This window comes from Capricornis sumatraensis, chromosome 14, assembly GCF_032405125.1.
Source record: "Capricornis sumatraensis isolate serow.1 chromosome 14, serow.2, whole genome shotgun sequence".
Taxonomy (NCBI): Eukaryota; Metazoa; Chordata; class Mammalia; order Artiodactyla; family Bovidae; genus Capricornis; species Capricornis sumatraensis.
In genome coordinates this window covers 81,215,773-81,229,997 of record NC_091082.1, presented here as the reverse complement: position 1 = coordinate 81,229,997, position 14,225 = coordinate 81,215,773, and the positions used below count along the sequence as shown (strand labels likewise).

The 14,225-nt window shown below is 41.0% G+C and overlaps 1 non-coding gene across 1 annotated transcript; it reads right to left on the bottom strand.

Annotated features, from left to right (window-relative positions):
• Positions 1–2,897: 2,897 nt before the first annotated feature.
• On the bottom strand, positions 2,898–2,970 carry TRNAY-GUA (transfer RNA tyrosine (anticodon GUA)). Its single transcript has one exon. It is a non-coding gene; the product is annotated as a tRNA-Tyr (tRNA).
• Between the last annotated feature and the right edge of the window lie 11,255 nt (positions 2,971–14,225).

Here is a 14,225-nt window from a genome sequence, read left to right as displayed (position 1 = left end):
TTCCCCAGGACTCATTCCGTAACTACACGTCTGTACCTTCTGACCCCTTCACTCATTTGCCCTCCCTTTTCTCCCCACCTCTGGCATCAACCAGTCTGTGCTCTGTATATATGCACTTGGTTCTTTGTTTTCAATATCAGTGAGACCACGTGGTATTTCTATTTCTCTGTCTGCCTTACTTCACTTGGCATAATGCCCTCAAGTTCCATCCACATTATCCGTGTTGTCACAAATTGTAGGTTTTCTATCTTGTAATGGCTGAAAAATATCCATTATATACACACATATAACATCCCATTGGGTATATATGTATTCCAGTATAACTGTGGTCAGTTGCTTCAGTCCAGCTCTTTGCAGTTGTATGGACTGTGGCCCACCAGGCTCCTCTGTCCATGGGATTCTCCAGGCAAGAATCTCAGAGTGGGTCGCCGTGCCCTTCTCACTCCAGTATTGTTGTTCAGTCGCTCAGTCGTGTCTGACTCTTTGCGACACCATGGACTGCAGCACGCCAGGCTGCCCTATCCTTCACCATCTTCCAGAGATTGCTCAAACTCGTGTCCATTGAGTCAATGATGCCATTCCAGTTATACACCCCAGTCTAACTACATGTATATAATATTCCATGTATATATAACATTTTCTTTATTCATTCACCTATTTATAGGCACTTAGGTTGCTTCCATGTCTTGGCTATTCTGAATGAACATAGGGGTGCCTGTATTTCTTCGAAAGTTATTTCCTTCAGAGAATTACCCAGAAGTGGAATTGATGGATCATATGGGAATTCTATTTTTAATTGTTTGAGGAATCTCCATAGTGTTTTCCACAGTGGCTGCCCCAATTCACATTCCTACCAGAAGTGTACCAGTGTTATTCTTGCCAGCAGTGATTATTTTTGTCCTTTTGATAATAGTCATTCTAATAGATGTGAGGGAATCTTTAAGCTTAATCTTCTAAAATTTTGCAAGTATGTGTCTAAATTTGGGCTTCTTCGGGCCTCACTGATCCCTTTCAATCTGAAAACAAAGTCAGTCTCGAGCTCTGTAAACTTTCTAGTGCATCTCTGATAATTTTCTCTCCTTAGTTTTCTATATTATCTCCTCCTGAAATTCTTTTTAATGCCTAGAACTCCTGGATCAATTCCTTATGTCACCTGTATTTTCCTACATTTTTCTCTTTCCCTCCCTAATTGCTCTAAATTCTGGGAGATGTCTTCAGCTTACCTTCCCACTGTCCTACTGATATTTTTTCTTTTACTCAATCTTGTCAGTTGCATTCCTGAGGGTAGCACTGTCTGCTGCTCTAATAAATAAACCCCAGTGTCTTGTAAAGCATGGGAAATACAGTCACTGAAGCTGTATTAACCTTGTGTGGTGACAGATGATAATTGGATCTATGTTGGTGATCATTTCATAGGCATGTAAATGTCGAATCACTGTTCAGTGCTCCTTAAACTAATATAACATTGTACATCAATTGTACTTCCACTGAAATAAGTAAACAGCCACCAAACGTCAGGGGCTTACCACAATAAACATTTTCTTCATTCATGTCCCTTTTTAAATACAGGCGCTCCCCGTTCATCAGGCAGTTCCTCCACATAGGAAGATTCGAGGATCTTGATTCCTTCCTTAGTCAGGCTCACGCATTGTATACAGCAAAGAAGAAGGGGCAAAAGCAAGGACAGCTGATTCTCGACAGGTTTGACGTGCAAGCGTCACACTACACTTCTTATATCCCATTGGTGAAATAGTCAGCTGCTGTCACCTAGGTGCAATTTGAAGAAAACTATAAAATGTAGTTCCTAGTTCAACAGCGGCTTCCCTCCATAAGTGCCTGTTTTGGAAGGAGCAGTTTTGTGCTTAGCTGATGACCATTAAGAATCTTTTTTACAACAATAATATTTTCTTTATTTCCACGAGATCAATCGTATCTCCTAACTGTTCCTTTCATAGAACACAGCTTTGCCTTCTGTTCACTTTTTTTCCTGTGGGATCAGCTATTCTTTATTATTTTGGCTGTTCTCGTTTATTCTCTTGTTTCCTTCTTGCTCTGGCAATCACTGTTAAGTTTTTACATTAAAGAATTGAGTAGAAGGCTGATTACCATTTAAATAGATGGATTTCACTTACTGCAAGTCTGCAGGCATTGTTCTTTCAGCTTGCCTCTTTCTTGACAGGCTGACCTTTGTTCATGGGTCAGCTTTTCCACCAGCGGGCCCACTTTGGGCTCTGTGGAGTTAGGATGGAAGAGTCAGCAGACACAGAGGACAGACTTGTGGTTGCCAAGGGGGCGGGTGGAGAGGGGTGGACTGGGAGTTTGGAACTGTCAGATGCAAACTATTAAATAGAGGATAGATAAACAACAAAGTCCTACTGAATAGCACAGGGAACGATACACAGTATCCTGGGATAAACCATCCTGGAAAAAAGACCGTCTCTACACTGGGCCACCCCTCTCAATGTTCTTGGCTGCCCCAGAAAGTTCATCTTTAGAGAAGAAAACCTAGATATCTCCCTAGAGAGTAATATCAGTTTGCCTGTCACTCTGTGAATAGGAAAGAGGACCAACAAGGACCTACTGCAAAGCACAGGGAACTCTGCTCAGTACTCTGTAATGACCAGGATGGGGAAAGAATCTGAGAAAGAACAGATACATGCATGAAAGTGACAGTCACTCAGTCGCGTCCGACTCTTTGCTACCCCATGGACTATAGAGTCCATGGTATTCTCCAGGCCAGAATACTGGAGCGGGTAGCCTTTCCCTTCTCCAGGAGAGCTTCCCAACCCAGGGATCAGACCCAGGTCTCCCACACTGCAGGCGGATTCTTTACCAGCTGAGCCACCAGGGAAGCCCAAGAACACTGGAGTGGGTAACCTATTGCTTCTCCAGGGGATCTTCCTGACCCAGGAATTGAACCGGGGTCTCCTGCATTACAGGCAGATGCCTTACCAACTGAGCTATCAGGGAAGCCTAGATATATATATGTGAAGTGAAAGTCGCTCAGTTATGTCTGACTCTTTGTGACCCCATGGACTGTAGCCCTCCGGGCTCCCCTGTCCATGGGATTCTCCAGGCAAGAAGACTAGAGTGGGTTGCCATTCCCTTCTCCAAGATACATGTGTGAAGTGAAAGTGAAAGTGAAAGTGAAGTCGCTCAGTCATGTCTGACTCTTAGCGATCCCATGGACTGCCGCCTACCAGGCTCCTCCGTCCATGGAGGTTTCCAGGCAGGAGTAGTGGAGTGGATCACCAGTGCCTTCTCCGTGTAAAGCAACTAGACCCCAATAAATTAAAACAAACAACAAAAAGAGCTGACCTTTGTTTTAGTAGGGTTGTTGGATTCCTCAGAATTTATAAATGGGAAAAATTAAAATAGTCTTCCCTACAGTACACCTCAATTAATGGGAACAATATCCTTTTTTGCATCTACTCCAATTTTCCAGGTTCCCTTTTAATTATGATCTCCTCTGTTTAAGTTGTCAGCCTACACTTGCGCACACGAGTTCAGTCACTCAGTCGTGCTCAACTCTGTGACACATGGGCTGTAGCCCATCAGGCTCCTCTCTCCATGGCATTTTCAAGGCAAGAATTCTAGAGTGGGTTGCCATTTCCTCCTCCAGGAGATCTTCCTGATCCAGGGATCGAACCTGCATTTCCTGAGCTCCCGCATTGGCAGGCAGATTTTTTTATCAATGAGCCAGCTGGGAAGTCCATCAGTCACCACTACGTATTATATACATGCAGACTTTTTGAGTCGTGACTTGGAAGGATTCAGAAAGCCACAAGACAAATGAGGAAGTATTATAAAAGGGAAGTCGTGAATGGAGGTAATTTAGTAACTGTAATTATTTCCTTGGTAGCTCAGACAATAAAGAATTTGCCCGCAATGAAGGAGACCCACGTCTAATCCCTGGGTCAGTAAGATCCCCTAGAGAAGGGAATGGTTACCCACTCTAGTATTCTTGTCTGGAGAATTCCGTGTACAGAGGAGCCTGGCAGGCTACAGTCCATGGAGTCGCAAAAGAGTCAGACACAACTGAGCAACGAATGTTTTCCAGTAACTGTAATTAAGCACATATTAGGTTCAGCATTAGGATCATCTGTTCACTATTTCTTCGGACACTGATGTGGACTCTTGGCTTCCACTGGAAAAAGAGAAACTCAAATTAGTGTGGAAAGTAATATCAAATTTTTAATTTTCATTAATATTTTTATTATTATAAATGTGACCTCCTAAACAAAGTGGTAGAAGAGAAGGGATTATTGCCACCAATAATCTTGGATTGTAATCCATACTCCTGGGTCTTGTGTTTGAAGCTTTCCCAGTTTACTGAAGACTTCAGAAATTTGAGCAAAATCCCTTGCCTACAGTGTTTGCATAACAAACTGACTTACAATACTTCATTTAAAAAGATCACTTGGAGACCTCCAAGTGTCTCAAAGTAAAAAGTATTTATAAGTCTGTTTATAAAGATATTGTTTTTCCTACCTTCATCAAATAATGATTTGAATGGTTTTCTACTTCAGCTCTTATAAATAAATACCAGGTTTTCATTTCAGATTATTGGTCTGTTGCAAGCATTGTATAAATGAAACAAATTATTTAAATAATTTTTTTTAATTTTCACATTCTTTGTTTCAAGTGGTTAGTACCCCCATTTCCTACTCAGTCCTATATATTCTCTGATGCTGATTTATTACTTCTATTGAAGTTCTTTTTTTTTTTTTACAGTAATCTAACTTCTAAATGTTTGCACTGGTATTAAGAAGTCCTCACATTCCTTTCTCATCACTGATGCAAATCCTAGGATCACTAATGCTCTGAAAGCCAAAAATCAACTCAGTAAGCAGCACTCAATGTAGAACTTGAAAACCATAATCACAAGAGAGATAAACTCTTCAATATGGGATTCAAGTTTTAGCTATGAAGAATTTGAAACTTTATGAAATGATGAACATCAAGCTTTGAAATGTTGAGACTTCGGTGGTGGTCCAGTACTTGGGTATTTACCTGCCAATGCAGGGTACACGGGTTCTGTCCCTATCTGGGAGGATCCCAGATGCCACAAAGCAGCTAAGCTAAGCCCATGTGCCGCAGCTACTGAGCCTGCAGGCTGCAACTACTGAAGTCCGCACATGTATAGCCCATGCTCCACAGCAAGAGAAGCCACTGCAATGAGAAGACCATGCACCACACCCGGAGAGGAGACCCTGCTCACCACTAGAGAAAGCCCTTGTGCGGCAATGAATGCCCAGTGTAGTCAAAAACAAATAATCTTAAAAAAACAAAAGATTGGAAATGTTTTTATAGTCCAAAACATAACAGTTGTTGTTGTTCAGTTGCTCAGTCGGGTCCAACTCTTCGCGGCCTCATGGACTGCAGCACACCAGGCTTCCCTGTCCTTCACCATCTCCCAGTTTTCTCAAATTCATGTCCATTGAGTTGGTGATGCCATCTAACCATCTCATCCTCTGTTGTCCCCTTCTCCTCCCGCCTTCAATCTTTCCCAGCATCACAGTCTTTTCTAATGAGTTGACTCTTCATGTCAGGTGGCCAAAGTATTGGAGCTTCAGCTTCAGCATCATCCTTCCAGTGAATATTCAGGCTTGATTTCCTTTAGGATTGACTCGTTTGATCTCCTTGCTGTTCAATAACTAAATCACTTTGCTATCCACCTGAAACTAACACAACATTGTAACTCAACTCTACTTTGATGTAAGATAAATATATATTTGAAAGTACAAAAAAAAATGTAAGTAAGAAATACAGAAATTTTTAAAAGCTCTTGCCTATATTTAGCCAAGACAAATATAGGTAGATATGAAATTATAAAATCTTCAAAATAGCAAGAAGGAAAAAAGAGAAGAGAGGATGAAGGAGCCTGGCATAGAATCCTGCAAATAAATCTTGGATTAACCTTTGTTTCAGCAATTACTCTCCGCATGGCCCTCCTTGCTTACCAACACAGAGCAGCAAACATGTCCAGGTTCTGACCGGCAGGCCAAGCTCACCTGCGCTGCAGCCTCATCCAACAGATGATCAAGTGTGAACAGCTTCCCCCACTGGCTCAGCGGTTAACGAGCTTCCACCCATCCCGTGTGCTGGGCTGAAGTCTCTCAGCTGGTGAAGCAAGCAGCTAGCACCACCTTACTTTTGCTATTCACTGTTTTTATACTTCCAAGCTGTAATTTTGATGAGATCTTATGAGGGGAAAGGTCTCAGTTTGCCATCATAAGCAAGATGAGAAAAAAACTCATAAATGTCCCTTGGACCAAGTTTATGGGAAAGGAGGGCTATAAAAAAAAAAAAATTAAAAGCAGCGGCTGACAGAACTTCAAAAGAACTTTGGTCAGCTTTTGGCAAAAATTGTCTCTCAATTTTCATGGCCTGGTCGATATGTTCATGTATTCTTTCACTTTTTTTCATACGCTGAGAGTTTATTCTCTACCACAGGCTGTGCCAGGTAGCAGGGCAAGACCATAAACAACATGGCCTCCCCGCACGTCTCTTTAAAAACCTTAGAACTTGTGGGCGGAACTAGCGTTTGAAACTTAAAATTTGGATTTAGTTTTCACTATTAGAAGAAGTCCAGGGCATTATGGAAGCACTTGAACAAGGCACTGCTGAGAGATGAGGCTGAATTGGCCAGGTCAGTGCACGAGGTGGGTGGCAGGATGTCCCAAATGAGAGCAACAGGGTGTCAGAAGCGGCCCCCGCCTGCACGGATGAATAGCGTCACGTGTGACTGTTGTCTGTGCGTGGGATGTCCTCCCGTCCACCACCCCCAGTTCACCAAGTGTGACAAAACCTCCAATTTAAGCATTCCTCCGCTCTTAAAAGGGCTCATGGAAAGTTCCCCACAGACCCAGGCATCTTTCTCCATTGTCCGTTACAGCTTGTATGGTCCACGCTTGCAACAATGGACGCGCTCTAGAACATGTCTGGTTCTCTCCCTGTGTCTGCCAGTCTAACCACTCTGCCAGTCGAAACTCCCTGAAGCCAGCAGCTGTGTCTTATTCACTTTACCTGCCCGTGTGACCCACAAGTGCCAGCTCCTCAGTTGAGACATGCTGAATGCTGAATGAAGTGGCAGTATTGTGCCCTCAGCTGTATGCAACCTTGACGTGACTTTGTTTCAGAGGTTGAAGCTTGAATGACGAATGTACATATTCGCTTCTATCAGAACTTGGTCGAGGCACTTATGAAAGACAGGGCTATGGACAACTTTCCCTAAACAGCTGCTACCTATAGTAACACAAGTATAAGAAATTCTGAGACCGTGAATTAGCAGGCATCAGACAACTGTTTATTAGGATAACTATGATCCTATCAGATTTACCTCACCTGTGTACCTTACCCCTGCAGGTTTACTGGACATCTGAGAAAGAATAAACTCTCTCCAGATGTATATAAGTCCTGTGCCAATGATGTAAATTTCCTTTAGATGGGACCAAGGAGGCCGGAGAATGAGAACTGAGATTGCTTCAATCACAGAAGACAAAATTACAGGTTCTTCTCCCTCTATGTCAGTGAGTTCATAAAATATCATTTTATTCATAAAAATTGCTTTTGCTGCAATGAGTATATGTGATGCTATGATGATCCATGTCAGATGGAGGCTTGGAGTAAGTGAAGCAAGATGTAAGATCCGCTGCAGGGAATAATGGGTAAGAGCCCTCTCACACATCACTCAAGCACTAAAGAAAGATTGCATATTTACAGGGAAGTGTGAGAACATCGCCTCCTGAGTATTAAAGAGAGCACAAGTACACCCCAGGCAGAAAACAGCCGAACGCAAAAAGCAACACAGAACCAAAGGGCAACCAAGAGAATGGGGCTGTAACTTGAAATGACTTCATAGACACCGGGAGACCCTGCTCTCCTGTGGCAATGCTTGCTTCGTAATCACTGCTCACTTGTTTGATATTCAGACCTGTATCTTAAACACACACAGAAAACGGAGAGCCACCAGATATTCCATTATACTTAGTTTAATATTTGCACGTTTCTGCTAATTTTTAATTTGGGTAGATTATGCATGCATGCATGCTAAGTTGCTTCAGTCGTGTCCGACTCTGTGTGATCCACCAGGCTCCTCTGACCACAGGATTCTTAGGCAGGAATACAGGAGTGTGTTGCCATTTCCTTCTCCGTAGGTAGATTATGTGCGTCTGTAAAATTCTGAACCCTTCATTTAATCAGCAACACTGAATAATCGTTAAAATTCCGCAGTTGAAAATAATCCCTATTATTAAGGTGACTTTGCACCCTGGTTTGCTTGGGACACTCCCAAATTTTATCTAATGTCCCAGATCCTGCACAATTTAACATGCATCCTAGATTTCTCTCTTTTTTTAAATTAACAAAGCAGTAAGATAAACTAAGACACGTTTGGCAATTTCCGCTTTGTGCCTCTAGCTTCTGCCAGGGTCTTATCAAACACGGAGTTGATTCATAGTAGTTAGTATAGTATGTATGCAGTTCTGTAGGTAGTGAGTATATAGCATGTAGGGCTTTGATTGACATATGGTTAAATCTGAAAGATGACAGGTGATAACCAAACCGACTTTTCCTTTCAAAACATATGACTAACACCTTTCTTTCGAGAACAGCATGTACTCCCTCATAAAACAAAACGCTGGAGTGGGTTGCCATTTCCTTCTCCAGTGCATGAAAGTGAAAAGTGAAAGTGAAGTCGCTCAGTCGTGTCCGACTCTTAGCAACCCCATGGACTGCAGCCCACCAGGCTCCTCCATCCGTGGGATTTTCCAGGCAAGAGTACTGGAGTGGGGTGCCATTGCCTTCTCCGATTAAGTGGCTGCTGCTGCTGCTGCTGCTGAATCACTTCAGTCGTGTCCAACTCTGTGCGACCCCATAGACGGCAGCCCACCAGGCTCCCCGTCCCTGGGATTCTCCAGGCAAGAACACTGGAGTGGGTTGCCATTGCCTTCTCCAATGCAGGGACAGCTAAGCCTCTGGTCTGGCTGTGCCGGGAGAGTTCGGTGTTGCTGCCCTGCTGGCCGGAGTGCATACCCGCAGCCAGCTGTGCTGCGATCAGGACCATGGCCAGTACCGCAGCCGCCACAGTGCAGGATGCTACCAGGCCACCGGTCAGTAGGAATCGTCAGGGATGATCGGTTTGGAACAGATGAAATATGTGCAGGGAATACAGACTTGACTGCCCTACCAGAGATCACAGAAAGAATAGCCTGAATACGTTTGTCAGTGGAACTCATTATTTATTGTATGGTATAAACCTACAATTATGTATTTACTTTATTGTTTAGTAAGGTTTGGTTTTATTTTGTCTCTTCCAAGGCAATGATCTCAAACAAGTAAATGTCTAATGAAATATTTAATGCTGAATTTCCATTTCTTAAGAAACTTGGTAATGAAATGTCAGTTGCACAAAATTTTGGTTTACATTTAACATCTACCTGACATCGCCAGATGACACACATACTTTGAAGCTGGAAAAGTTAGGAATTATTTTAAAGAGACTATTTCCAAAAGGGTCAATATAACAAGTACAGCTGCAGAAGGTTCATTTACAACACTGGGAAGTATGACTTATCATTGGGATCAAATGAGTATTTTTCTAAATTAATTTCACTCTTTATTCCAAGTTTCTCCTGTATATGTGAGAAAGTGAAATTATAGCTATTAAAACTATTGGCTCCATTAGCTAGAGAACTTCACCAAGAGTTAGACGATATCAGTTTTGCATTAGTTTCATGAGATTCTTCAAATAGAAATTCATTTAAATCCAGTAATGCCTTTTAAATTCAACACATGAAATCAAGCTAAAACATTTAGAAGTTCATTCTGTCTTGATAAAATATTTTAACGTTCTCATAAGTGCTATTAAGATATGGATAAAAAGCTCAACCTTGAAGATAAAGTTACTTGTATTTGCAGTGATAGTATGATACAGATCTTGGTAGAGCCCAATATTGTGGTAAAAACCATGTTCCAACTAAATCAAGAAACTTGTGTTGCAGGTTTGGAATTGGAATTCTGATTGGAATAGGTTGCAGTGCACGTATTATTCATGAATGTGCCCAAACAAGCTTTGATAACCTACTTGTCAAAATAGAGGCTGCATTTAAAGTCAGCCAAATTATAAACTTTTGTGACAAAATTCATGCTGCATTTATTTAAAAATGTTTCAGTTGTGGCAGTGCATGCTTTTTCTCTTCACTGTCTGTCACCACCAGATTTTAGAAATGTTTTAATTTTAAAGAACTACTTTGTAGATCCATCTAAGTATCTGACAATGATACCGAACCTTATTGTAAAGCAGTCCTCTAAATTTAGGTTGCATTTTGTTTGAAAGAAGTTGTAAATCTTTAATCAGATATCCAACTGATGGAACACCAAACACTTCAGCTTTTGAAATGTGCAGCAAATTATAATTATTGAAAGAAAATCTTGAAACCAGAAAGATGAGTTGTAACTTCATAAAAGCAAAGGAAGAAACGGATAAGCTAAATGATAAGAGACAAAAAGCATAAAATATTAAACTTTGAAGTTCAGTAATTGTACTTTGGAATATCTCCACCTCTAGGGAAAACCTTCTAATGGAGATCCCTTGGATTCTTTTTTAATGAAGTATTCTATACTGAGTGGGACTATATTGAGATAGCCTTCAAATGCTGCAGATAATTTCTTGATAAGTTATACTTTGCAAACCTACCTTTTGAAGCAATGGAGGAAAAATACAGAGCATGCAAAAATATTTGGCATAAAATATTTATACATTTACATATTTAAAAAGAGAATTAAGAATATCTTTCATCCAGCAGAATTCACTCCAAGCTTACCAGACAGATACATGAATATCTAAGGTACTTTTGTGACTAAAAATTGCATGATCTACAAAAGGAAGTCAATGGAAGTTATGAACAATTTTAAATTTGTCAGTCATAAAATGTAGCTTTGAAGGATACTGCAATCAGTTTTATCTAAAAAATGATTAATAAGCCATATCCAAAATTATATTCTTCAGAAAGATACCTGCGTCATAATATTAGAGACTGATACAACCAAAAAGTTAAATATGTAGAGATACACCAAGAATAATTATTTATTTATGCTGTTTCTAATATTTATATAGTCAATATAAAGAAGTTGCATTTTACTTTAATGTACATGATACACATAAATCTTATTTTTTAGAAATACTTCTATTTTTGAAAGTAATGATTGAGTAGAATTCATATCCATCCATATAATAAACCCATTTATATTGCAATAAATAAACATTTCAAAATGTTATATAATCTTAACTACTTAGGTACTTCCTTTTATCCTTTTGATTATATACTTACCTGAGGGAAAATTCAAAGCTATGGTTCTTCCACTAGTCATGTATGGATGTGAGAGTTAGACTATAAAAAAAGCTGAACACCGAAGAATTGATGCTTTTGAACTGCGGTGTTGGAAAAGACTCTTGAGAGTCCCTTGGACTGCAAGGAAATCCAACCAGTCCATCCTAAAGGAAATCAGTCCTGAGTACTCATTGGAAGGACTGATGCTGAAGCTGAAACTCCAATACTTTGGTCGCCTGATGCGAAGAATCGACTCATTGGAAAAGACCCTGATGCTGGGAAAGATTGAAGGCAGGAGGAGAAGGGGACGACAGAGGATGAGACAGTTGGATGGCATCACCGACGTGATGGACATGAGTTTGAGGAAGCTCCAGGAGTTGGTGATGGACAGGGAACCTGGCGTGCTGCAGTCCATGGAGTCGCAAAGAGTCGGACACGACTGAGTGACTGAACTGAACTGAGGGAAAAGTCTTATTTTCCAGGGACCAATTAGTAGAGAGCTCAGAAAATAAAACAGAGACACTAGCTGCAGCCTCTTCCTAGATTTTAGACCATAAAGTCACAGAAGCATATACATTTCAAGTTAGAAAGGCACTAAAAAGATAATGCAACTCAGACTCAATAAGCATCTCCCATTATTGGGTCTACATTGTATCTATAATAACTCTCAACTCCCTCCAAACAGGAGATCTTAGAAACTAGAGGAAAGGCGCTTTCTTAGTCAAGGAGCCACGGTAACACATGTAAACTTACAGAGACTCTAGGTCTTTGCTCCAGGAGTAAGTACCTACTTCATAAAATGGACATTCGGTGGTCACACAGATTTTCCATAAAAACAAATTTTTAAAAATACAGTCATTTATAGACTACACAAATATTTTAATGTATTTCTAAATATAGTCTTTGAACGAAATATGTTGATTATAAAATTTGGAGTCTATGGGCATGCTAAACTTTCATGAAAACCTTCCTCTGTAGATGGACAAGGAAAGAGGTAAGATGGCAGGTAAGGGATTGGCTCAAGTGAGAAGAAAATCTTGATTGGAAACTTAAAAATGATACCAATAAGACACATTTAAATTTTTATTAAATTCAGAAGTAATAGCTTTTTAAACATGTTTATAAAATTTAGCAGTGAATATAAAAATAAGGGAGTTAATATTTTCAGTTCCCTTTATGGGGTATCTTAAAAAAAGTGAGATTATTTTGTTAAACAGAACTCTTTTCTCCCTTTTTTAAAATGCTCTTTTCCATTATGGTTTATCATAAGATGTTGAATATAATTCCCTAGGCTAGCAGGACCTTGTTGTTTATCCATTCTATACATAAAAGTTTATGTCTGCTAAACCCAAGCACTCAGCTTATCCTTCCTCCAACCAACCTCCTCCCCCTTCACAACCGCCAGTCTGTTCTCTGTCTATGATTCTGTAAACAGAACTTTTTTTCCAAACATACTGTTTTGAGGTTTTTCTTTTCATTAGAGCATATTTTTACCTGTTCATTTTTCAGACGACTACTTTATCTGCAAACATGTAGGTCTGGCTGCTTGCTAATAAACCACCAGAAAAGATATACATTTTCAAGAGCTATCAGAAGGTCTGAAAGGAGATTCTCCTCATTTTGAACAAAGTTGAGCTAGTTGACTATCTTCTCCAACATATTATGGAATCAGGGGAAGCAGCATGTCGATAGCAAAGCTCTGAGCCCTTTGGAAAACAACTGTCTTCTCCAAGCTATGACTCTCATCTACAAGGAAATCTCTTGGTAAGGAAAAAAACAAACAAACACTGAGTCATTTGCAGCAACCTGGATGGACCTAGAGATGGTCATACTGAGTGAAGGAAGTCAGACAGAGAAGGAGAAATGTGGTATGACATCCCTTATATGTGGAATCCGAAAAGAATTGATACAAATTAACTTACAAAACAGAAAAAGATTTGCAGACTTCCAGAATGAGCTTAGTGTTGCTGGCAGGGCAGGGGTGTGTGGGGGAGCGGAATAGGGGAAGGCGTAGCTATGGTTTTTCCTGGGGTCACTCATGGATGCGAGAGCTGGACTGTGAAGAAGGCTGAGCACTGAAGAATTGATGCTTTTGAACTGTGGTGCTGGAGAAGACTCTTGAGAGTCCCTTGGACTGCAAGGAGGTTCAACCAGTCCATTCTGAAGGAGATCAGCCCGGGGATTTCTTTGGAAGGAATGATGCAAAAGCTGAAACTCAGTACTTTGGCCACCTCATGTGAAGAGTTGACTCATTGGAAAAGACTGTGATGCTGGGAGGGATTGGGGGCAAGAGGAGAAGGGGACAACAGAGAATGAGATGGCTGGATGGCATCACTGACTCGAAGGACATGAGTCTGGGTAAACTCCAGGAGCAGGTGATGGACAGGGAGGCCTGGCGTGCTGCGATTCATGGGGTCGCAAAGAGTCGGACACGACTGAGCGATTGAACTGAACTGAACTGATAGTTAGGGAGTTTGAGATGGACACATACACACTGCTATATTTAAAATGCATGACCAACAAGGATCTACTGTAGGAACATGGAACTCTGCTCAATGTTACGTGGGAGGCTGGATGGGGGAGGAGTCTGGGGGGTAATGGATACATGTATATGTATGGCTGAGTCCCTTCCCTGTTCACTTGACACTATCACGACATTGTTAATAGGCTATACTCCAACACAAAGTAAAAAATTTAAAAAAAAGTCTACTATGCACCAAATAATTTGCATGCCCGATTTCACTAATGTCTATTCCCCGTCGTTCAAATCTCAGGTGGATTGAGAGCAGGGTGCAGTGGAAGAGAAGGAAGGGGCCCACACACTTCACAGCCTTTGTGAGATGCAACTGCCCACAGTCACTAGGTGGCAAGTTCAGGGTGAGACCGTGTCTG